This window comes from Phocoena sinus, chromosome 7 (assembly GCF_008692025.1).
Source record: "Phocoena sinus isolate mPhoSin1 chromosome 7, mPhoSin1.pri, whole genome shotgun sequence".
In the NCBI taxonomy this organism is placed as follows: Eukaryota; Metazoa; Chordata; class Mammalia; order Artiodactyla; family Phocoenidae; genus Phocoena; species Phocoena sinus.
Genome location: NC_045769.1, coordinates 102102622 through 102128427, shown reverse-complemented (window position 1 = coordinate 102128427; position 25806 = coordinate 102102622). Strand labels below are relative to the sequence as shown.

Here is a 25806-nt window from a genome sequence, read left to right as displayed (position 1 = left end):
CCGATGGAGTATGGAAATTGAGGAGAAAAGAGGAAGTCTAGTCCTTGTGGATTTTCCCCCCATGACTTGCCCATCCTTCCTTAGAATTGGAGTTTTCCTAGACGTTTATTCAGAAGCTGACTGTGTTTTCATTCCTTCTCCAGGAAGGAGTGGCCTATGGTAACCCTACATTTAACCTATTGAGGACTTGCCAGAATGTTTTCCAAAGCAGCTGTGCTTTTTAATGCAGGTTTTGCAAATACAATTTCCTGTGACCCCCTTCTCCCATTTCCTCCTCTTTTAGAACTTGTCTCAAATATCACCTCCTCAGGGACACCTTAGCTGACCTTCAAAACTAGTTCAGACCTTTTTATTACATGCCCTCATCACAACAAAATTAATTTTTGTGTAAAGTTTTGTTAACTTTGAGACTCTTTGTGCCTCAGTTTATCCATTTATGTATTTATTTGTAAAATAGAGGTAATGCTGTCTAAATTACACATGAGAATACTAGAGTTAAAATGTCTAGCATCTCAAAGCCTAGCACATAGTAGGGCTAAAAATGGCAGTTATTATTTTAATATCCTCTGGATGGAATATAAGATCAGAACCATGACTGCACATTCACTAAGCATGAACCAGACATAACTTGTTTTCTCACAGTTTTTTGTTCATAGCTAGTTGATACTTGCTTTGTTGCTTAGAAATGTTTACCAGCAAACAAACAGGTGACAGCGTTGTAAGAGAATATAATAGAAAGAAGATGTAAAGAGAAAAAATTCTATTTATTAATTTATTTGAATTGGGAAAATGGCTAATATTTGATTTTAGAAGAAAAGACCTTAGTTTAGCTAAAGGAATACCAGGATTGGGTGGGACATATTTTATGAACCATGATTCTTAACAACATATACAAAAAATTTTTTTTTCATTTGCATACCATTAGCCCCTCAGACTCCTGAAGAGCCAATGCTCACATTTACTTCTGCTTTTTTCCCCTGAAGCTTGGCCAAGACAGAAGCTAGTTCCCCAGTATGGCAGTGATACTCCCCGGCTGAGAACTAGGCTACTGATCTGTTTCTCAGAAGCTCCCCAAGGCTGGCTATGCTGAGGAGAATCCACAGAGAACCATTTGGAAGTGAGAGTTGGCAGCATCTCACCTCCTGCCCACATTTGCAGCTATAGTGTAAGTGTCATGCTCCAGGCAGTGCTAGCATTGCTAGAGATTAAAGGGGAAAATGCTGGTCAGGGACCAGTACTGGATGCAGGGACTGTTGACAGCCTTTCCAACCTGGAGAGTGAGGAGTTGGGATCTTGCAGTCACAGTTGAGGGAAGGCAGATTAGGGCTTTGGGGTGCCTCCCATTGCTAGATTCTAAGGCTTTTCTAAGCTGAGTGTTGGGCAAGTGCAGAGCAAGGTGGGGGAAACACTCCCTTCTTTCAGGGGGCTACCAGAGGAGAAATACAATTTATCAAGAACTGTCCTTAGGAATCTCCCAGGTTGATGGAACTTTCTTTTTCTGGCCTCATTTTCTTCTTTGTCTTTCAAGTCTTCTACTGAGTGCCCTGTGGATGCTGGGGACCCCAGGTTCCCTGCTGGTCCCTGGCCTGTATTGGATGCTGTTGGTACATTCCAGATGCCTGATGGGCATTCATCCCCTGCTGTGAGGTGTGGCTGATAACCACTTCCTGCTGTCTCCTTCCCAAAGAGTGGGAGCCTTCTCAAAAGAGGTGGTCCCCCACTGTACCATCCTCTCCTCCCTTCTTGCCTCAAGGTGGGGCCAATCTTAAATTACACTGAAGCTCATCTCCAGTTGAGACCACATCCTTGCTCTTGTTCACCTGTCTTATCTTGCTTCCGTCTCTCTTCTCCTGGAAGCATTCTTTCATAAGCCACTTGAATAAGAATCCCTGTCTTAGGCTGTGCTTCTAGGGAAGCCAAGATAGTGCCCCTGTTCAAGCCTTCCTTCTGTTTTCTTTTCAATTACTACCTGTCTCTACTAGGTGAAGATGGGTCATATTAATAATTGATCATAAATAAACCCTCCTAGTATATTTGTAGGCTAAATGTGTTACTTTTCCTGATAACATAATAACTTACCACCAATAATTTATTTTTAGGACTTCTTCTTTTTTTTTTTTTACTTTTATTTGCATTTATTTTTTGCAGCATTTATTCCCGGGCCATAAGTTTTTGTTTCTTCAATTTATTCTGGGATATCTTTTTCCTCTGGGCAACCTCCTCTTCTGGTTTAGGAACAATCTGTTCTTTTTCAGTAAGGATCATCTCAATGTGGCAGGGAGAGGTCATGTATGGGTTGATCCGACCATGAGCTCTATAAGTCCTGCACCACATCTTGGGGGCTTTGTTCACCTGGATATGCTCAATGACCAGAGAATCTACATCTAAGCCCTTAAGTTCAGCATTACTCTCTGCATTTTTGAGCATGTGCAGTAAAAAATTCAGCACTCTTTTTGGGCCACCGACGCTGTGTCCAGCCCCACTGTTTGGCCTGGGCACACCTACCAACTCCACCATTGTAACAACGGAATGGCACACACTGCTTCTTTAAAGTGACATCCTTCAGATACTTGGTGGCTTTTCGGATATGCATACCCTTAATGGCCTGGGCTGTTTCATGAGTGTTCTTAAAGTAAACACGAAGATTTGAACCTCTTGACTTGAATGATTTTGTGGGATTTTCTGGGTCAAGTGAATAGCGAACCATTTTTAGAGGTCACCTCAGGCTGCTGACCGGAAAAGTAGGACTTCTTAAGTAGCAATCCCAGTGGGCAAATGTCAGTGGAATTGTAGGAGTATGGCTAACAGTGTCTGCAGGGAGGAGAAGGAAGGGTTGCTTCTGGTCAGTTGGACCTTTCAGCATCCATTCCAGAAAGACTTTCTGAATCACCCTCACTATCTGCAATGGACTGAATGTCTGTTTCCCCCCAGATTCAAATGTCAAAATCTTAATCTCCAGTGTGATGGTATTTGGTTTGGAAGATAACAAAGTCATGAGGGTGGAGTTCTCATGAATGAGATTAGTGACCTTATAAAAGGGACCCCAGAGAATTCTCTCTGCTCTCCACCAAGTGAGGATACAAGGAGAAGTCAGCAGTCTGCAACCCGGAAGAGGACCTTCAGCAGAACCCGACCATGCTAGCATCCTGATCTTGGAATTTCAGAATTGTGAGAAATAAATTTCTGTTTTTTAAGAGCCACCTAGTCAATGTGGTACTTTGTTATAGCAGCCCAAACTGACCAAAACACCATCCCTGTCCACCAGTGAATTGAACTCTCCTTCCTTGATCTGATGAGTACCCCTTTATTTAACTCATCATATTGCATGGTGATTATTTGTTTTCCTGGCTCCCTCCCCCACTAGACTAGGAGTGTCTGGAGAGCAGGAACCTTGTCCTATTCATTTCTATATCCTCAGCGCTCCTCAGAGTGCCTGGAACCCTGTGTGAATTCAATAATGCATGTGACTGATAGAAGTCCACCTCCTTCTCCTCTGCTTACATGTATACTGGGACCTGGGCACACATGACATTTTGGGTGGGATAAAATCTTTAGAATATTAATCAATTGTCTTTCTTCCCAATATTTCCCAGATTTTGAGACTGGAAAATGTTACCCCAGGCTGAGGGAAAGAGAAGAGAGAGAGGTGATGAGAAATGGGAAGCTGGTGGGTCTCCGAAATAGCCTGGGGGTGGGGTGATGGTCAGGCAGAACCCAAGATAGACTTATGAGGTCCAAGAGCAGAGAGGGCCCTTACTGTCTTTCCCTAGTGGGTCCTCTGTTAGGAAGGAAGACCCAGGGGGAGAGGAGGGCACATGGTGAGTCTAAGTAGAGGGACCTTACATAGGAAGTCAGTGTTTCCTGGGAACTAGGCCAATCCAGAGGCAATAGACTTTTTCTTATATACCCAAGGGACCCAGGAGTGGCTGGAACTGAGGGGCCAGTTGGCTGGGTAAGATATGACTCAGCATCTCCCTGATCCTACAGACTGTGGACTAACCAGATGGAATAACACACTGGAAGAGGGGAAACTCCCAGCCCACAGAAATTATTCTGCTATTTTTGTGGGTTAGGGAGTCAAACAAGAGAGTAAAGTTGACTTATGGAAAACATTTTAAAGGCTACTTTTAGCACACAGCTCAACTCCAGACTAAGACTTTTATTTACTTTATGCTAAGAAGTAAAAGTGGAAACCCTAAGGAAACGAATCAATACTATTGATCAACAGTGGACATTGGAGTCAGGGAGATGCAGGCTAAGGAGGGCCTGGGGTCTAGGGCATGGCTCACTGGATTTCAAGGACCCAGTGGAGCGATATACTGGTTGCCAATGAGGACAGGAACAAAATGATAGGTGATCTTGGGCTTTTTCAATTCCAAGTACACCACCCATGAACATCTTATAAACATAACAGGGGGGCCCAGACATTTAAAAAAGTCAACCAGAGGAACTCCGACAAAGAGGTATCCCCAGGCACTGTTGTGGTGGGGATATTGAAACTGCTGTGGCTGTGAATACTGAAAACCGTGCCAAGTGCTCACTTGCCTGGAGTCAGAAGGGCAGCCTGGAAAACTTCGCTTGACAAATCTAATCATTATTTTTTCCCCTGGATATTCTTGGGCTGACTCAAGACTGCTTGGATATCCATATATAGAGATAAATATCCATATTCAGACATAAATGCCTACAGACAAACACTCCTATGTAGACATAAATACACAGATATTATCACTTATTGAATGCTTACAGTTTGGGGGGTTCTATATATGATTTCACATATATTATCTCATTTTTTTCTCCCTTCAGCAACGAAAGGTGGATGATATTAATCTGTTTTTACATAAGAGGAAATTGAGTGGTGAAATAACTTGTCCAGGCTCTCAAAGCTAGAAAGGGGTAGGACCTTCCTACATGACTGTCTATAATCAACACTGACTTTTCTCTATGTAGTTATGGTGGATAGATTTATAATGACCATCCCCTGCTCCTCAACCCTCGTTATTCAGCTCATCCTATTTATCAACATTATTGGCAAGAGCCATATGTGAATGATTCTAACACAATTGTATGAAACAGAGAGACAGTAGTTCTGGAGAAAGGTCATGTATGTGTGTGTGTGTGTGTGTGTGTGTGTGTGTGTGTATGGACATACATACACACATATGCAGGCGCACATGTTGTGTTTCACACGTGTGGAAATAGAAATTCAGAGAAGAAAGTGACTTACTCGAAGGCCCATGAACCAAGTCTAGAGGAACCCTGGGGTGTTTCTACTTGAGAGATAGAGAGATGGAGTTGTGGGTCACCAGCTCAGCCTAGAATTGGGAGGCTGCCCAATGAAGGGGCAAGGCACTAACCACCTTGCTAACTCTTCCTAAAGCAGCTCTCATCTTCAGAATCTGACCTCAGTGTGATTTTTCAGAACATCAGATATCCCTGCCTTAATATGAAGGCATGGGTATATTTTCCTAAACCAAATTGAAATGGATTTTGGATTAGCTCCTATTGTTCAGAAAGATCCTCTCTGCACTGGTTGCTTTGAAGTTCCCTGGCCTCCCAGCACCCAGAGTCTCCTCTGGGAGCTGTGTTGGAGATTGTTCTGTTATCTTCTTTCCATCCCTGACCAGGCAGGTCCACGAGCTGACCTGTCCCTTCACCAGGTCTGCACCAGGCCCTAAGGTCCAGACATGACCCACTTGCTGCTTCAGACCATCAACCAAGCCCTTGCTTCTCTTGGCAGAAAGAAACTTGGAAGCATTTATATATGTTTTTGTTACATAAATTTTTTTTTTAAACATCTTTATTGGGGTATAATTGTTTTACAATGGTGTGTTAGTTTCTGCTTTATAACAAAGTGAATCAGCTATACATATACATATGCTCCCATGTGTCTTCCCTCTTGCGTCTCCCTCCCTCCCATAAATTTTTAAAAATAAAAAATATTAGAAATAGAAATATAACAAAACACCCATGTACCTTCTACACAGATTTATTTATTATTTTAAGAGATAAAACATTACAAATATAATTGATAAGTTCCTTCTGTATCCTTTCTGTCTCCCATGTTCTTCCACAGGCAAGTACTATGGCAACAAATATAACTATTCTACATGTATTTCACATTTTTATGATATATTAATATTCACATAAAATATTATAAACTTAAAAGACATAAACTCATACTGTATATGAGTTAAGTTTTATATTTAATATAAACATAATTTATATATAACATATACTTATATAAAATTATATTTATATACTGCATAAACTTTAAGCTTAAATTAAATATTATAATAATTTAATTAAGAATGAAATTATTTATACAAACTAACATATTTATTATTATATGTAAATGCTGTATGTACATTAAAATTTATACTGTATATAATTTATGTAAATTAAATTTTATGAAATTGGTATAAACTCTGCATATCATAGTATAACTTGTTTTTTCTTTCAATACTATATTTTCATTTCTATCTATTTTGATGTATGTGTGTCCCTTCATTCTTCTGAACTGCTGTGGAATATCCCATTATAGAAACATGCCTCAATTAAATTATGATTGTTCTGTGGTTTGCAAAGTACAGTTGTTTGAAATTTCTCAAAATTACAAACATTGCTCACATTGATAGGGACAGAGTAAAGGGACAAATTAGGTAATTAAATAGTTAATCCCTCTAGGGGATTTTAAGTAAAGAAAAAAGTATAGTTAAGTTACTGTAAGTTAATGACCATTCAAGAAAGCAGGTTTGCTTAACCACAAAACCAAGCAGGCCTGCTTAGCAAAAAAACCCATGCAGCAGAAGCATGAGACTTGTTCCAAAACAATAAAACAATGGTGGCATGAGACCCACATCCTGCCCAGTGAGCTCAGTAAGTTAATGACCCCTAAGACATGCTCTCAGCACACATGAAAAACAACAATTTATGGAAAGGTGACATTTCAAAGTGAAAGACCCTCATTGTACTGAAATCTAAAATAATTTTTCCATAGTGCCATGACAGTCCTGGTTTGACCATGTAGGGCCAAGAAAACTCCCCTGCCCAAACTGGAGGAGGGGCTGATGATGGAAGTGTGATGTCTACTCAAGAATGAGGAAGAAGGTGGTCTTCTCCCTCTCCCCACTTTTCCTTTGATTATAAAAACATAGCCCACTAAGTTCTTGGGGTGCAGCACCCTCTCGCCCACTCGCTTGTAAGCTTCACAAGTATCCTACTCTAATAAATCACTTCTGATCTACCTCTTTGCCTCTCGCTGAATTCTTTCTTTGTTGAGGCATAAAAGAACTGAGCTACTCGGAGTCCTTCCAAAATGCCACCTAACAGTTCAGCATTACCCACATTCTTGGGGATAGACATCCCCTTGTGCACACATGTGAGTGATTTTAGGACAGATGCCTGGATGTGGGGTTGATGGGTGTTGTCAGATTATTCTCCAAAGAACTGTGCTTGTCCCACCACCTCACCTCCTACTGGAAGGATATGAAGCTCCCATCCTCCACACTTTTGTCAGCCCCAGACTTGTGAGTCTTGAGCTTCATTGCCGATTGGATGGGTGTGAACTGGTTTTTCATTGGTGCTGTCAAAGAGGAAGAAATTTTCCTCTACCTTTCTAGGTTCTTCTAGCTGGTCTAAGAATTAAATTGACATGAGACAGATTAACAGGAAAAATTAAACAAGGTTTAATAACATGTAAACATGGGAAAGACCAAGGAAAACTGAGTTGAGTAACTTGCCAAAATGGGTGAAGCCCTCACCTTAAATACCATCTTCAGCTAAAGACTAAAGAGGATGCTGAGGGTAGGGCTTTGGGACTTCAAAGGGGAGGAAGGCAATTTACATGGAGATGGAAAAGCAAAAGTTTGGTAAACAAAGATTTGCTAGGCCAGGCAGAGACAATGGGACACAGAGTGGACTCTGATCTCTAGGTCCTGTTACTCCCTCACACCTCACCCATATTCCTTGCAGATCTCGCTGGTGATAGCTCTATTGGGGGAACAGGCCCTCTGTCTAAATTTTTTAGGCAATCAGAGGAACATCAATTTTCTTCCTGAGTCTTTTGGGCCTTGATGGTTTTCATTTTGAAATAATTTGCATACCAAAGAGACATTTTGGGGGTGGCAAGTTTTGCTCCCCTACAGTGCTTTATTCATATCTCCCTGACTGCACAAGCAGTTGACAGTCTTTTCATATGTCTGTGAAATGCCTTTTTATAGTTTGTCTATTTTTCTCTTGGGTTATTAATTTGTAGGAGTTTTTTACATTCAGGATTTTAATCCTTTGTTAGTTTTGAGCATTAACAGTGCTTTATCTGGTTTATGACTTATCTTTTAACTTTATTTATTATGTCTTTCGTTATGTAAAAGTGTTAACTTTTATGTAGTCAAATTTACCAGCTGTTATCCTGATGATATGTTTTGTGTGTCCTGTTGAAGAAATCCATCACCTACCTCTCACTACTGATATTTTTCCGTTGGTAAGATGACATCTGTGAGTATATATGAGAAGTGAGAAGGGGCTTTTCTTTTGCTTTCTAAGTTCTTAATTACAACAGCAATCCAACGATTAGGCAAGTTCAGGTTTGCTCTAATGATTTCAGATTATTTTCTATGATAGGGTATAGGGTAGTGTTTCAAGGTATGAGTTCTAGGGGTAGAATGCCTGTGTTTGGACCACTTACGTTGGGCAAGTTACTCAAACTCACTCTGGGGATGATACTATAGTATGTACCTTGTAGGATTGCTGTGGAGATTAAATTAGTTACATATGCATAGTACATAGAACAGTTTCTCGTATATCATGAGAGCCAACTGTTATCTACTATTATTGTTGTTAGCATTATTTTCTCATTATACTTCCCAGTTTACCTCTGGGCTGGATTTCTAGAGGCTACCCTGAGACATTAAATCTCCATTCTTTACATGCTTTCCTGTGCCTAAACTGAAATCACCTTGGTGTACTTGGCCACATGCCACTTAGGGGATTTATTTACTGGGAGGTCAAGAACTAAAAATGCTCATGGTCCAATCATTCCAGCTTGTGCCCTGGTTTGGTGGTACCAGACATTTCATCTCATATAGTTTTCAGAAAAAGTAGAGAATTAAAGGTTTCAAGGGGTCAAGTACTAACTGAGTTCAGAGAATCATCATCCTTTTAAATCTCCAAAGTTAGACATGCATTGACAAAGGTGACTTGCAAGGACTTCATAATGTGTATCTATTGTGGTTGTTTGCTCAGTGCCCCTTTTCTTTCTTCTGGTTTGGTCTCCCTTCATTCCTGTGATTCTCAAGCAAGCTGCCAATCAAAGCATCACCTCTCTCCCACCCCCAGGGATCGAGATGTTACTCAAATTGAATTACCCCTCTGGCTATACCAATTTTTCTAAAAGGTGGACATGAAACCCAGCTGACCAATCAGAGACCTATGAGCACTAGATTTGCTTGGCTGGTTCCAGTTTTCATCTCATATATCTGCTTGCATAGAAAGGCCTATCAGAGAAGAGGATGCTGGTCTCAGAGAAGTGATGTAAAGAGATACACACAGTCCTGAGCGGGGGAACCTGAGTCTTATTCCATGGAGCTGGATTTGGAACTGGGCTGGTGGGGGATTCAGGTGTTCAGATCCCATGATTTCCAAACGCAGGTTGTTAAGCACTTGTTTTGATTCTGTGAGCTTCTGCAGTATTTTATAACCTCACTTTACCTTTAAGCAAGATCCAGTTGGGTTTGTGCCAATTGCCACTGCAAGAGTTCTGTCTACTGAAGACATAAATAAAAGGTATAATGAAAACATTAATGGCTTTTCTATCAGTTCTGGGTCCAGATCATGCTTCTGCCACTTAATAGATATGTGGCTTTTACTTATGACTCAATTTTTCATCTGTAAACAGTGGAAGATAAATACTCTGTAGGGTTGTGTGAAGTTCATAAGACAGTGAGTATAAAGGGTCTGGCATAGTTTTTTACACATAGTAAACACTAATATTTTAGCTATTGTTATTATTGTTTTTATTACCACTTACTACTACTACTACTACTATTGCACTAAGTAAAATTTAATTTTGCAGGTCTTGCAGGCCAGGCATCTCTATAAACTCACCAACTTTTCTCTGGATCTATGTGCATGAAAAAATAGCTAAAATATGTAAAAATAATATTGATTACTTTGCCCATGAAGGGCATATTATGCAATGGCAAGGAAGGTCAGCCAGGTTACTGATAGGAAACTGAAAGGGCAGGCAGAAGGTTTAACTGAAGATAGCTTATTAAAAGGACTTTATGGGCAAGTGGGCAAGATTAAGGGGATTGACATGAAATGGTGATAAGCTCCAGGACCAGCATCAAAAGTTGGTGTAACTGTTGGGAAAGTTGGGGGAGCTGCTCTGGGCTTGGCATCCAGGAATAGCTCCTGAGACAAGGTAGCTGCACTGGCCTGATGGGGGAACATCCACCTCCACCCCAGTGAGGGAGGAGGGGGATCAGGGCGCTGCCACTAGCAGTGATTCTGCCATCCACGTACTACCACTGCACAACTGCCTCTCCACTCCACGGGGCTGCTGACTGCTCAAGGTAAACCCCATGTCTCTATGACCCTGCGGCCAGAAGAAAACGTCTGTCTCCCCTTTGCCTTCCAAATATCACACATGTGAATCCAGAACCCTGGCACAATGGGTCTGGGTTTTTTTTAACCTATCAAGGGAGGGCTTTGGGAGCAGTGGTTGGGAGAATTGAGTAACTCAGTAGAAACCTAGTGTCTGGAGAGGGAAAGGGCTCAAGAGATATGGTTAGCACACGCAAGCTCCATGGACTTAGTGGAAATCCATGTGCTCCAACCCGGCACTAGCCACTGGTTCTGTCTGGGAGTTTGCTTTCATTTAGACAGTGAGAGGAACATCTGCATCAGGGAATAAAAGAGGAAGAGTATGAATACTCTTTTATTTTGTTTTATACTGCCATGCATTTACTTTATTTATTCCAGTGTTTCTCATCCTTAGCGCTATTGGCATTTTGCATCATATATGTATTTGTTGTGGGAGGGACTGTCCTGTGTACTGTGTCCCGTGTACTGTGCTGTGTACTGTGTCCTATGTACTGTGTCCTGTGTACTGCATACTGTGTGCTGTGTACTGTGTCCTGTGTACTGTGTCCCGTGTATTGTGTGCTGTGTCCTGTGTCCTGTGTACTGTGTGCTGTGTACTGTGTGCTGTGTACTGTGTGCTGTGTCCTGTGTACTGTGTTCTGTGTCCTGTGTAATGTGTGCTGTGGCATATTGGGTACTGTGGCATATTGAGCCTCTACCCTTTAGATGACAGTTGCATCCCCCCATCCTAGATGTGAAGGCTAAAAAAGTCTCCAGACATTGCCAAATATCTCCTGGGGGGCAAAATTGAACATCACAGATATATTCAATCTTTATATATATGCTATTTGAGCAACTGTCATCACTGAGAAGAGAGGGAAGGAGACAGCTAACATCGATGAAGCATCTGATCCATTCCAGGCACGGTATTAGATGTCACCTAACCTTCGTTTCCTTTCAGGCATCGTGCTCTGGCACCAGAATGGCCTGGCAAGGCAGGCAGACCTGGGTTCAAATCCTGGCCCCCCAGTATCAGCCTGGCCTTAGGTGAATTAATCTCCGTGAACTTCTGTTTGATTTTCCCCTTGTAAACTGGAGCTAAACTTTCAGTGCAGCAGCAAGGATTAACAGAGGTGAATTATGGCAAGTACTATCAGTGATTATTATGCAGAATTTGCACATGGTGGGGCAATGTGCCCTTTCATTTTCCTCCAGCACAGCATTTCCAGTCTTGTGGTCAGTGACAGCCATGCTGCCACTGCCAGTCCTTCTTTCCCTGTCTTACTTACACAGAGACAGTTGACCAGCAAAAAAAGACTATGTCTTTAAGGGCAAAGGAGAAAGTGAGCAATGCAAAAAGGCTGGCACTTCTAAGTAGCTGAGTTTTCTTTCTCCTTGACAGGGCTGCTGACAGGCCCGTTAGCAATACAGAGGCTAATTACTTGCCAGGAGAAAAAGAAAATGTGTCATTTGGTTGTTCTGGCTTTTCCCAGTGCAATAAATCACAGCCACGGGACTCTGGCTTCATTTGATTTAATAAAGATTTTAAGGAAAGAAAAAGTTTTCCTTGTTTTTATTGAGAAGGGCTGGTCGTTTGTGTCTGTTTCATCTGGGACTCTTAGTTGGCTGTGACCTACCCACCTTGCAAACCACTTTGGGCACTTCAGAGCTTAACTGTCTGCATCTGTGTTTGCCCACAGCACCCTCCTGCTTCTCTATGGTACTGATAGGCTCCTGCCCTCTTCATCCTGGGTCCCCAATTCCTCCACTCAGTTCATCAACTTCTGATACCCAAAATGAGACTCTCCTCACTTTGACAGTCATTTGGCTTTCCTTCCCTACTTCTAACTCTCACACTGTCCTTTGAAATAACCTTGCAGTTGTCTGCTTGTCTCCACCCAGCTGTGGGTGACAGATCTGTCTGCCCGCCACCTTGTCCACCCTTCCTCATATGAGGTCTATACTGGCCAGGTCCCCCATTGGACCTCCACAGGTAGGAGGTATCAGACAATTTGAGTGCAGCAACAAAACAGAATGGGGTAGGTGAAAAATCTGGGATAGATTTTGCTTATTTTATGAAAGCCGGAGAAGTCTCAGTCAAGAACATCTGTGCAAACAGGACTTCTCTTGCTCTGGCTAATATTCATATTTGTTGTGTTTCTGGAAGGCCTGGCTCCTTCTTTGTTGATTTTTTCAATCACCATTTCACAGTGAAAGTCACCTGAAATGAAACCTCTGACAAAAGGGAGGACATAATAGTGATGTTTCAGGAGTTAGGGTTTTCAGCTGGAAGGATGAAACTGAAGGATTAGCTTGATGGCCCGGAGCTATGCAACCAAATGGGCAGTCAGAGGAAGGGTGTGACGAGGGGGTGAACACACTGATGCATTTCCCTTGAGCATGACTTACCTTCTAGAGAACAACAGAATGCCAGAACCAGAAGATGCCTCTGAGATCACAAGACGGCTCCTCTTCTAACAAGGACAGTAAGGACAAGAGAAATTAAATGGCTAGCCTAAGGGCATCCAGTTACTGGTAAAGTGAAGGGGGCTGGAATCCAAGTGTCAACTCTCAGTCCTTTTCACTTTGCATCCAGCCGAATTGGAGGTGTCATTGCCTGTAAGGCAATGTTTTCTTTGTTCTGAAGCAGTTGTTTGGGTCTCCTTTGTATCTGTTTGTACTGCATTAGAAGCTAGTGTCTCCTCCCCACCTCACCAGCATGGGTTTCTATACAGTGGTGTTGACTTTTGATTCCAGACCTCTGTGTGGTTGAAAGTTGATGAGCAGGTAAATTCTTCCTTTATCCTGGGAAACAGTGCTTTCTGACTTGTGGGTGAGCTAACCTCAAGTGTGAGCTTAGACACTAATGTTCCTATGAAAACTTCATACTGCTCCCTGATACCAGCACCACACCTCTCTCTTGTACACCCCCATCTTCTCACTCCTCGTCTTTCATGGACAGCGCCTCAACATTTGAAATCATCTCATAAATTAATTCATTCTAGAGATGTTGATGACTGGTAATTGTTTTACTTTTCACTTTTGCTCAAAATTTTTGCATTTCAACGGGGGAATTTCTAGTACTGCGAAGCTTTGATAGAAGAGTTCTCAACCGTGGCTGCACAGTAGAATTATCTGTCGAGCCTTATCAAACTCCTGGAGCCTGGGGTCCTTATTCTCAGATATTCTAATTAAACTGGTCCTGAAGGAGCCTGGGGCAATAGTAATTTTTTTAAAAGCTCTTCAGGTGATGCCAAAGTATAACTATTATTGAAAACCCTTGCTTAACTATGAAGGATGACATTCCCAAAGCATTGCGGATTCCTATGGCTACCAGGAAGATTTGCTACAGTGAATGCCTCAGTCCCTTCCTAAAACAGAGCACACAGCTCTTGCTGCCGCATCTCTGTGTGGGGTCCAAGGAAGTCTCAGGGAAAGTGGAGTGAATGGCAGTTGACCAAGGAGGCAGGGAAGCTACCTGGGACAGAACATTTTCAGTCAGTATTGTCCAGTTCACTCTTAGTTAAGATGTTTAGTTTCACCTAAATCTCTCCAACTAGATAGAGATTAAATTGAACATTGAAAACTGGCAGTACGTGGGCCAATTCTGACCCACCCATGTTGTCACAAATGGCAGGGATTCCTCCTTTTTATGGCTGAATAATATTCCATTGCATATATGTATATACATATTTATATATATTCTTTATTAATCAGTAATGGACATGTATTAGGTTGTTTCCATGTCTTGGCTACTGTGAATAATGCTACAATGAACATGGGAGTGCAGATACCTCTTCAAGATAGTGATTTCATCTTCAGATATATACTCAGAAGTGAAATTGTTGGTTCATATGGTAGTTCTATTTTTAAATTTCGGAGGAATCTCCATACTTTTTTCCATAATAGCTGTACCAATTTAAATTTCCACCATTTTGCACCAGGGTTTCCTGGTGCATCCCTGTCTTTTTGATAATAACCACTCTAAAAAATGTGAGATATCTCATTGTGGCTTTGATTTGCATTTCCCTAATGGTCAATAATGTTGAGCACCATTTCATGTATTCACTGGATCCTTTTTTCTTCTTTGGAAAAATGTATATGCAAATCATCTTCATTTTAAAAATAGAATTATTATTATTTTTTGCTATTGAGTTTATGAGTTTCTTATACATTTTGGATATTAACATCTTATCAGATACATGGTTTGCAAATATTTTCTCCCATTCCAAAAGAATAGATACTTGTATATGTATAACTGAATCACTTTGCGGCACACCTGAAACTAACACAACATTTTTAATCAAATATACCCCATAATAAAATAAAAAATTAAAAAAAAATTCTCCCATTCTGTAGGATGCCTTTTCATTTGGTTGATTGTTTCTTTTGCTGTGCAGAAGCTTTTTCATTTAATGTAGTTCCACTGATTTTTCTTTGCTTTTGTTACTTGTGCTTTTGGTGTCATATCCAAAACTCATTGCCAAGACCAAGGTCATGGGTATTTTTCCTTGTGTTTTCTATTAGAAGTTTTACAATTTCATGTCTTATTTTTATGTCACTGATCAATTTTGAGTTAATTTTTGTGAGTGGTGTAATATAGAGGTCCAAATTCATTCTTTTGCATGTGGATATCTAGTTTCCCCAACACCATTTGTTGAAGAGACTCTCCTTTCCTCATTGAGTATTATTGGCTCCCTTGGTAAATATTAGTTGACCATATATGCCAGGTTTTATTTCCAGACTCTCAGTTCGGGTCCATTGTTCTGTGCCTGTTTTTATGCAAGTACTATATTGTTTTAATTACTGTAGTTTTTTATTTTTTTTGCTGTATGGGGGCCTCTCATTGTTGTGGCCTCTCCCATTGTGGAGCACAGGCTCTGGATGCGCAGGCTCAGCGGCCATGGCTCACGGGCCCAGCCACTCCATGGCATGTGGGATCTTCCTGGACCGGGGCATGAACCCGTGTCCCCTGCATTGGCAGGCGGACTCTCAACCACTGCGCCACCAAGGAAGCCCTAGATTTTTAATATAGTTTGAAATCAGGAAGTGTAATGCCTTCAACTTTGTTCTTCTTCAAGATTGTTTTTAGGATTGCTTTGTCTATTTCTGTGAAAAATGCCATTGGAAACTTGATAAAGATCGATTTGAATCTGTAGGTAGCTTTAGGTAGTATGAATATTTTAACAATATTAACTCTCCTGATCGATAACGTGAGATGTATTTCCATTTAGTGGTGTCTTCTTCAGTTTCTTTCATCAAGGTTATAGTTTTCAGCATATAGATCTTCCACTTCCTTGGTTAAATTTATTAAGTATTTTATTTTATTGTTTTTATTATTATTCTTAATGGGATTGTTTTCTTTCTTTTTCAGATAGTTCATTTAGTGTACAGAAATGTAACATTTTTTTTTAACATCTTTATTGGGGTATAATTGCTATACAATGGTGTGTTAGTTTCTGCTTTATAACAAACTGAATCAGTTATACATATACATATGCTCCCATATCTCTTCACTCTTGCATCTCCCTCCCTCCCACCCTCCCTATCCCACCCCTCCAGCCGGTCACAAAGCACCGAGCTGATATCCCTGTGCTATGTGACTGCTTCCCACTAGCTATCTACATTACTAGGTTTGTTAGTGTGTATATGTCCATGACTCTCTCTCGCCCTGTCAAAACTCACCCTTCCCCCTCCCCATATCCTCAAGTCCGTTCTCCAGTAGGTCTGTGCCTCTATTCCTGTCTTATCCCTAGGTTCTTCATGACATTTTTTCCCCTTAAATTCCATATATATGTGTTAGCATACGGTATTTGTCTTTCTCTTTCTGACTTACTTCACTCTGTATGACAGACTCTAGCTCTATCCACCTCATTACAAATAGCTCAATTTCGTTTCTTTTTATGGCTGAGTAATATTCCATTGTATATATGTGCCACATCTTCTTTATCCATTCATCTGATGATGGGCACTTAGGTTGTTTCCATCTCCAGGCTATTGTAAATAGAGCTGCAATGAACATTTTGATACATGACTCTTTTTGAATTATGTTTTTCTCAGGGTATATGCCCAGTAGTGGGATTGTTGGGTCATATGGTAGTTCTATTTGTAGGGTTTTTTTTTTGTTTTTTTTTTTTGCGGTACACGGGCCTCTCACTGTTGTGGCCTCTCCCATTGTGGAGCACAGACTCAGTGGCCATGGCTTATGGGCCCAGCCACTCCGTGGCATGTGGGATCTTCCCGGACCGGGGCATGAACCCGTGTCCCCTGCATCGGCAGGCAGGCTCTCAACCACTGCACCACCAGAGAAGCCCTATTTGTAGTTTTTTAAGGAACCTCCATACTGTTCTCCACAGTGGCTGAACCAATTCACATTCCCACCAGCAGTGCAAGAGTGTCCCCTTTTCTCCACACCCTCTCCAGCATTTATTGTTTCTAGATTTTTTGATGATGGCCATTCTGACTGGTGTGAGATGATATCTCATTGTAGTTTTGATTTGCATTTCTCTAATGATTAATGATGTTGAGCATTCTTTCATGTGTTTGTTGGCAGTCTGTATATCTTCTTTGGAGAAATGTCTATTTAGGTCTTCTGCCCATTTTTGGATTGGGTTGTTTTTTTTTTTTTGTTATTGAGCTGCATGAGCTGCTTGTAAATTTTGGAGATTAATCCTTTGTCAGTTGCTTCATTTGTAAATATTTTCTCCCATTCTGAGGGTTGTCTTTTGGTCTTGTTTATGGTTTCCTTTGCTGTGCAAAAGCTTTGAAGTTTCATTAGGTCCCATTTGTTTATTTTTGTTTTTATTTCCATCAGAAATGTAACTTATTTTTGTATGTTGTTTTCTTATCCTGAAACTTTACAGAATTCATTTATTACATTTAAATTATTTTTGTGTGTGGAATCTTTGGGATTTTCTATGTATAAGGTCATGTCTTCAGCAAACGGAGACAATTTTACTTCTTCCTTTCCATATTAGGTGTCTTCTATTTCTTTTTCTTGTCTAATTACTCTAACTAGGACTTCCAGTACTATGTTGAATGGGAATGGTAAAAGTGGGCACACTTGTATTGTTCTCGTTCTTAGAGAGAAAGTTTTCAACCTTTCACCCTTGAGTATGTTGTAAGCTGTGAGTTTGTCTTATGTGGCCCTTATTATGTTGAAGTATGTTCCTTCTATACTCAGTCTGTTGAGAATTTTATTTTTTAATCAAGAAATGGTGTTGAATTTTGCGTCTGTGGAGATGATTGTATGATTTTTTGTCTTACATTTTGTTAACATGTTTTATCACATTTATTGATTTGCATATATTGAACCATCCTTGTATCTCAGGGATAAATCCCATTTGATCATAGTGTATGATCCTTTTAATGTGCTGATGAATTCAGTTTACTAGTATTTTGTTTAGAATTTTTGCATCCATGTTCATCAGGGATACTGGCCTGTAGTTTTCATTTCTCGTAGTGTCCTTATCTGGCTTTAGTGTCAGGGTAATGGTAACTTTGTAAAATGAGTTTGGGAGTGTTGCTTCCTCTTTAGTTTTCTAGAAGAGTTTGAGGAGAGTTGGCATTAACTCTGTTAATGTTTGGTAGAATTCTCAAGTGAAACCATCTTGTCCTGGGCTTTTCTTTGTTGGGAGGTTTTTGATTACTGATTCAAAATCCTTACTTGTTCTTGTTCTGTTCAGATCTTCTATTTCTTCATAAACCAGATTTGATAGGTATATTTCTAAGAATTTATTCATTTCTTCTAAGTTGTCTAATTTGTTTGTATTTCTGTGGTATCAATTGTAATGTTTCCTCTTTAATTTATAATCTTATTTGAGTTATTTCTTTTTCTTGTTAAGTCTAGCTAGCAATTTGTCAATTTTGTTTATTTTTTCAAAAACCAACTCTTAATTTCTTGATCTTTTCTATTGTTTTTATGATCTCCATTTCATTTATTTCTGCTCTGATTTTTTTATGTCCTTCCTTTTGCTAACTTTGGGCTTAGTTTGTTCTTGTTTTTCTAATTCTTTAATGTGTAAGGTTAGGCTGTTTATTTGAGATTTTTCTTTTTTCTTAATGTAAGCATTCATTACTGTGACCTTCCCTCTGAGTACTGCTTTCCAAAACTTAAGTTTTCGTATGTAGTGTTTCCATTTGTGTTTGTTTCAATATATTTTTTACTTTCTTTTTTTAATTTCTTTTTTGACTCATTGGTCGTTCAGGAGTGTGTTGTTTAATTTCCATGTATTTGTGAGTTTTCCAGTTTTCTTTCTATTATTGATTTCTGGTTTCAAACTATTTTGTTCTGAAAAAAATACTTGTTATAATTTCAGTCTTTTAAATTTTGCTGAGACTCATTTTATGAACTAACATATGATTTATCCTGGAGAATGTTCCATGTGTGCTTGAGAATGATGTACTCTGTTGCTTTTGGATGGAATATTTCGTGTATGTCTGTTAGGTTCATTTGGGCTAAAACATAGTTCCAGTCCAATGTTTCCTTATTGATTTTCTATCTGCATGATTTATCCATTGTTGAAAGTGGGGTATTGAGTTTCCCTGTTTTTATTGTATTGTTGTCAATTTCTCCCTTCAGATCTGTTAGTATTTGCTTATTATGTTTAGCTGCTGCAATGTTGAGTGCATATAGTTATAGCTGTTATATCCTCTTGAGGAATTGATCCCTTTATCATTATATAATGACCTCCTCTGTCTCTTGTTACAGTTTTTGACTTAAAGTATATATTTTTTTCTGGCATAAGTATAGCTACTCTTCTTCTCTTTTAATTTACATGTGTGTGGCATATCTTTGCCTCATCACTTTGAGCCTGTATATGTCTTTGAAACTGGAGTGAGTCTCTTGTAAGCAGTAAATAACTGTGTCCTTTTTTCATAATTTTATTTTTTTATTTAAGTATATTTGATTTACACACACACACATATTCTTTTTCAATATAATTGTGTCTTTAAAAGAAATCCATTAAGCCACTCTATGCCTTTTGATTGGAATCTTTAATCCATTTACATTTTAAGTAGTTATTTATAGTAAAGGACTTGCCATCTTGTTAAATCACTTTTCTGGTTGTTTTGTAGTTCTTTTTTTCTTCTCTTGCAGTTTTCCTCTGTGAGTTGATGATTTTCCATAGTGGTATACTTTGATTGCCTTCTCTTTATCTTTTGTGTATTTATTATTGTCTATTTTGTTTTGTGTATGTATTGTGTATGTATTGTTTTTGTTTATTTATTTGGCTGCACAGTCTAGTTGCAGCATGTGGGCTCTTAGCTGTGGCATGTGTGATCTAGTTCCCTGACCAGGGATTAAAAACTGGGCCCCCTGCATTGGGAGCATGGAGTCTTAACCACTGAACCACCAGGAAGTCCCTTGTATATGTATTATTGTCTATTTTGTTTAGCTTTTTACCATGAGGCTTACTTGAAACATCTTATAGATACAGCAGTCTATTTTAAGCTGATAACTTAACTTTAATCACATACACTACACTTTTATTCTCCCCCATCAATATTTATGTTTTTGTAGTCATTCTTTGCATCTTTTTATATTGTGTATATTTTAGCAAAGTTTTATAGTTATAGCTATCTTTAATACTTTTGTCCTTCAACTTTTATACTAGTGTTAAATGATTAACATACCTCTATATTACAGTATTAGAGTATTCTAAATTTGACTATGTACTTGCCTTTACCAGTGTGTTTTTAATTTATAAGATTTTATATTAATAGTTAGCAGTCTTTCAGCTTGAAAAAGTCCTTTCAGGGCTTCCCTGGTGGCGCAGTGGTTGAGAGTCCGCCTGCCGATGCAGGGGACATAGGTTCGAGCCCTGGTCCGGGAGGATCCCACATGCCGCGGAGCAGCTGAGCCCATGAGCCATGGCCGCTGGGCCTGCGTGTCTGTAGCCTGTGCTCCGCAATGGGAGAGGCCGCAACAGTGAGAGTCCTGCATATGGCAAAAAAAAAAGTCCTTTCAGCATTTTTTGCAAGGTAGGTCAAGGAAAAGCAGCGGTAGTAGTCAGAGCCAGTGGTGTGTGTACACTTGGCTACAGGGACCATCTGCAGATGCATGTGTCATAGCAGGGCTGGTTGCAAACACACATGTAGTGGTAGCGGCCAGAGAAGGTAGCAAGGCCAGGGTCAACAGCAGGACACTGGCAGCTGGGGGGACCCTGGCTATCAGCATGCACTCCTGTGGCTACTGGGTCTTGCTATGAGCACACAGAAGTAGAGGTTGCTGATAGGCATCAGGCTGGTGGCATGCAAGTACACAGCCAGAGTGTCTATCCCTGACAGCCTGCATAATTTTAGGTGTCAGTTGTGGGGGTTTAGGGGGGTGTCTTGAGCTCATACAGCCACAGAGGCCTGGGATGGCTGCTGGTATAGTTCCCAGGCTCTGGCAGGGCTGGAGAATGGAGGGGGGGTGAACAAGGACTCAGGTAGCTGACGATAGTGAGTGCAGATACCTGTGAAGCAAAAGTTGCCTCATATTCCACTGAGAAATTAAAGTTATCATGGTGGTTTACAACAGTGGTTTCTCTATTTTTACTAAAGAGAAATTTTTGTTTCCTGACTATAAACTTCATTTCTAAAAGCAGTATGTCCAACCCACCACCTTTTTAAATTGAACACTTATTATGTATCAAGTACTACAAAAGGCATTTTATATATATGTGGTTTTATTTAATCCACACAACAATCTATTTAACCATATATTTTATGAATGAAATGGAGTCTCTGAAAGGTTGATAAAATTGGAAAAAAACATACAGTTACTAGAAAATATGTGTCCAAGCAGGTATCTTACTAGTGGTCAGTCAGTTAGTAGCTTGTCGTCATCATTAAATAGAACAAAATACCTTAAATTTATTATTATTGAAAAAAAATTGAAAGTAATATATTTATTGTTTAACTTTAGGTAAATTCAACAAAAATCAAAGAAATAAAGGAAATAACTCTATCTCCCAGAGACACTGTACCATTTTAGTGTATTTTGGTGTGTGTTCGTGTGTGTGTGTGTGTGTGTGTGTGTGTGTGTGTTTCATAAAGTATATTTATTTCAAATATATTTAACAATTGAGAAAATTCTTGGATGTTGACAGTGTCATTTTAAGCATCTTCTTTAAAAGAAACTTTAGTGAATTTTAGATTTATTCACCAACTATTTACTGAATATTTACTGTGTGCTAAGCACTGAAATTTCAGCAATTAACCGTCAGGGAAATATGGTGTGTGTGTGTGTGTGTGAAATAGACAAGTAAATGCAAAATTTTAATGCAGTGTGATAAATGCTTTGATAGTGATAAGCCCTGGGAGTTTTGGAAATCACAGGGAGATTCTTCACTTGGCCAAGTGAGAGAGTACAGGTAACATCTTCATTACTTGGAGCAGGTGACACAGTATTGTAGCAAGAGTTGAATATACTTAGGTGAATAGGTAAGAGAGGGCATTCCAGAAAGAGAGATCACATGTGCAAGGCCTCTGATGTCTAAGATTATTTCTGAATGCAGTCCTCTGACCTCCATTTTGTCTGGAAAAAATAGCAAACTGACTATATTTTTCTTTATGCCAATAGAAACCACAAATTATAGACCCATCAGCATAATGGCTTTCTTCTCTACCTATCCCACTGAGTCACTTACAATTCTAGGCTCATTCTCTTGGGAGAAAGTTACAGGGACTTTGCTGTATCTAGTGGAAAATATATTTTTTACCCATGGCAGAAAATCTGTTAATAATTTTCATGTAATAGACCATATGGTGGTGCAGGGCTGGGAGGTAACAAGATAAAGGCAGAGAAAATCACTTGCCACAGGTTTGGGTGATGAATGTATCAGGTGGGTCTTTGCCCTGGGAAAGAACATAGATTCAACTGTGCTCAGGTAGGATGAAATCTTCTCCCATCACAAGCGCCATGGCGGTTATTACAGAGGTTGTGTAGGGCAGGCACTTATCTTGCTTAATGAAACATTTAAAAGGGCAAAGTTCCCACTCTAGTTTTCTCTAAAATCGAATAGGGAAAGAACCAGATTTTTTAAATTGACCAGATCACTTGAAAATATCATGAAGCCATAAAAAACTCTCTTTGGTACATGGGAACATCACGTGTTCATAGGCAGTAATGCTCTTTCCCACTTTTCCTCCTGCCTCACTACGCACTGTGACTAGAAGGCACGTAGTTAAAAATGCATGTGAAGGAGAGTAATTGATGATTGTAATAGTTAACCTTGCAGGACAACATACCATATCCTTTTGCACATGTATCATTTCTTTCTCTCAGCAACTCCAACGGGCAGTGTTATAAAGAGGAGAAAGCTTGGGGAGGTTAAGAACTCATCTCAGGACACAGAGCAGGGATTCAAACCTGGGTCTGTCTGACTTCAGACTCCTAATATTTTTCTCTGTCTCACTTTGTCTGCTAAACTTTGTGGATCTAGGGTGTAATTGTTGGCACAATGGATGTCCTGAAAGGATAGTGATGAGCATGTGCTTAGCTTGTATATCAGAGGTATAAAAATTAGGCAACTGAAAGAGAGGGAGAAGGGAGAATGAGCCTCATCACCAAGCATGGGCTTGGACTATGGATCCACCCTTCTCACCTCATCAAGGACACCACTCCACTGGTTGTCCTTGCTCCTTTCCTGCATCACCTCTTCTCACTTTCTACCGTAGCATTCCCATCATCATCTAAAACTCTGTAATCTTAAAATTAACCTTCTCTGAATCCCAGATACCTCCTCCATGTAATACCCCACTTTTTTCCTTCCATGATGGCCAATCCCAAGAGTTATCTGTGCCCAGTTCCTCCACTCTTATTTTTTCTTAAACCTACTCTATTCAGACTTTTGCTATCATTTCTCAGCAAGGTCATTCTTGTCAAGCTCACCAATGGCCTCTGTGTCACAAAATCCAGTGGCCATTTCTTGGTCCTCCTTTTACTCAGCCTATTAACAGGATCTGACCCAGTTTCCCTCTTGAAAACACTAAGCTTCTAGGACCCACTCTCTTTCTGCTACACTTGGCCAATTTTCAAGCTCCTTTGCTGATCCATCCTTGCATCAGTTAGAGTTTATGTTTGGCTGCTAATAAGAGATTTCAGAAAAATAGTGGCTTAAACAAGGTATGTGTTTCTCTCTCATGTGACTTGAATGTCACAGGTAGACAGTCCAGGCTGGTAATGTGGCTCATGTGTCATCAGTGTCCCAGCCTCCTTCTATCTGCCCCATTTTCCCTAGCACATGGCTTCTCTTCTCCATGTTTCCTCATGGAATTAAAATGGCTATTGCAGTGCTGGTCATCATAAACACTTCTAGGCAGAAAGAAAAGGAAAGAGGAAGTATAAAAGGGCACACTTTCAAGCTGAGTCAACATCCTTTGCAAGGTTACCTTAATACACTCTACTTTTCTGCAAGGAAATTCTAGGAAATGTAGGGGGTTTTTTTGTTTGTTTTGTTTTTTTAAGCTTGGAACATTGCAGCTTTTTTTTTTTTTTAATTTATTTTTGGCTGCGTTGGGTCTTCATTGCTGTGCACGGGCTTTCTTTAGTTGCGTCGAGCGGGGGCTACTCTTTGTTGCGATGTGCGGTCTTCTCATTGTAGTGGCTTCTCTTGTTGCAGAGCACGGGCTCTAGGCAAGCAGGCTTCAGTAGCTGTGGTGCGTTGGCTCAGTAGTTATGGCTCGCGGACTCTAGAGCTCAGGCTCAGTAGTTGTGGTGCACGAGCTTAGCTGCTCCGCGGCAGGTGGGATCTTCTTAGAACAGGGCTTGAACCCGTGTCCCCTGCATTGGCAGGCAGATTCTTAACCGCTGCACCACCAGGGAAGCCCACATTGAAGCTTTTCAATAACATCAAGGTTCTTTTATTAGGAAGAAGAGTAAAATGGTATTGGAAAGGCAACTAGAAGTCTCTGCCCATTCATCATTATTATGACCTCTCAAACTCACGTCTTCAAACTACTTCTTTTCTCAATCTGTACGAGCTTCCCAGGTGTTCTCATCCACTAGATATATAATCCTCATTCCTTAAGTTATCTCTCTAGTCCTAATCTTTCCTCTAAATTCCAAAATTGGACATTTGGTTACCTGCTTTAGTTCTCTACCAAGTGTCCAATAACTATCTCAAACATAACAAATCTAAACCTGAACATATGATTCCCTCACCAACTTCCCCATCTCAGTATACAGCAACTTTGTACCTACTGGGTACTCAGACCAAGAAAGAGCCTTGTAGTTTTCTTTCTGTCATAATGCAATATAGAGTCAGCTTTATTTAGGAAATCTGTTGAGAATCCAGCCATGCTCACCTCTTCGACTCTTATTTCTACCATTTCATTTGTTATCACCTCCCACCTGGCTTGTGGTGGTGGCCCCTAACTGGTCTTGTTTCCACCGTTGTTCGTCTACTTTATTTTCCACTCAATAGCCAGAGGAATCCTCCTGGAAAATAAAGGAGATCATTTTTTTTCTCTGTTCAAAGCCATCCAATTTTTTACTATCAGAGTGGTGTCCAATTCCTTACCCTGAGCCTTCAACGTCCTTAATTATCTGGCTTCACTTCTTACCTCTCCTCCTTCTCCACCTTCTTCACTCAGCTCCATGTGCTCTGGCCATCTTACTGTTCTTTGAACACAGCAGGCATGCTACAGCTTTAGGGCCTTGGAACTATGTCTTTTCTCTTCCCAATGCATCATTACCCCAAATATCTTTATGCAGTTATTGCTTCAATTTTGTCTTTTAGGTAGGCTTTCTCTTACCACCTTATATGAAACCCCACTGTGCCTTTACAATATGTTCTTATTTTTCTTCTCTGCTAAATTTTTTTCATCGTACTTTTTGGCACCTGACATATTCCTTATTTGTTTATTATCTGTCCTTCCCTCTTCCCAATAATGTAAGTTTCACAAGAACAGTGATCATGACTCTTTTGCTTCCTGCTGTATCTCCACCTTCCAGAACAGCACATAGCATAGGGTAGTTACTCAGTAAATACTTATTGAATTAATGCATGAATAATCATCTTGACAATGGCATTACGAAAATGTGAAGGTTTAGCTCCCTTACAGAGAAGTGGACTGTCAATCTGTTCTACTGTTAATACAAAATACTTCCTCAATTCTTGGAGCTGTAGCTTATAGCCAAACAAGGCAGCAGATCCAGTCTGCTTCAATAGAGCTGTTGAGTTTGGATTTTTCTCTGCATTTACCTTGACTGATGGTTTTGTTCAAGTTATG

The 25806-nt window shown here is 40.1% G+C and overlaps 1 pseudogene; it reads right to left on the bottom strand.

Annotated features, from left to right (window-relative positions):
- Positions 1-2151: 2151 nt before the first annotated feature.
- Positions 2152-2721, bottom strand: LOC116756723 (annotated as a pseudogene).
- Positions 2722-25806: the final 23085 nt, after the last annotated feature.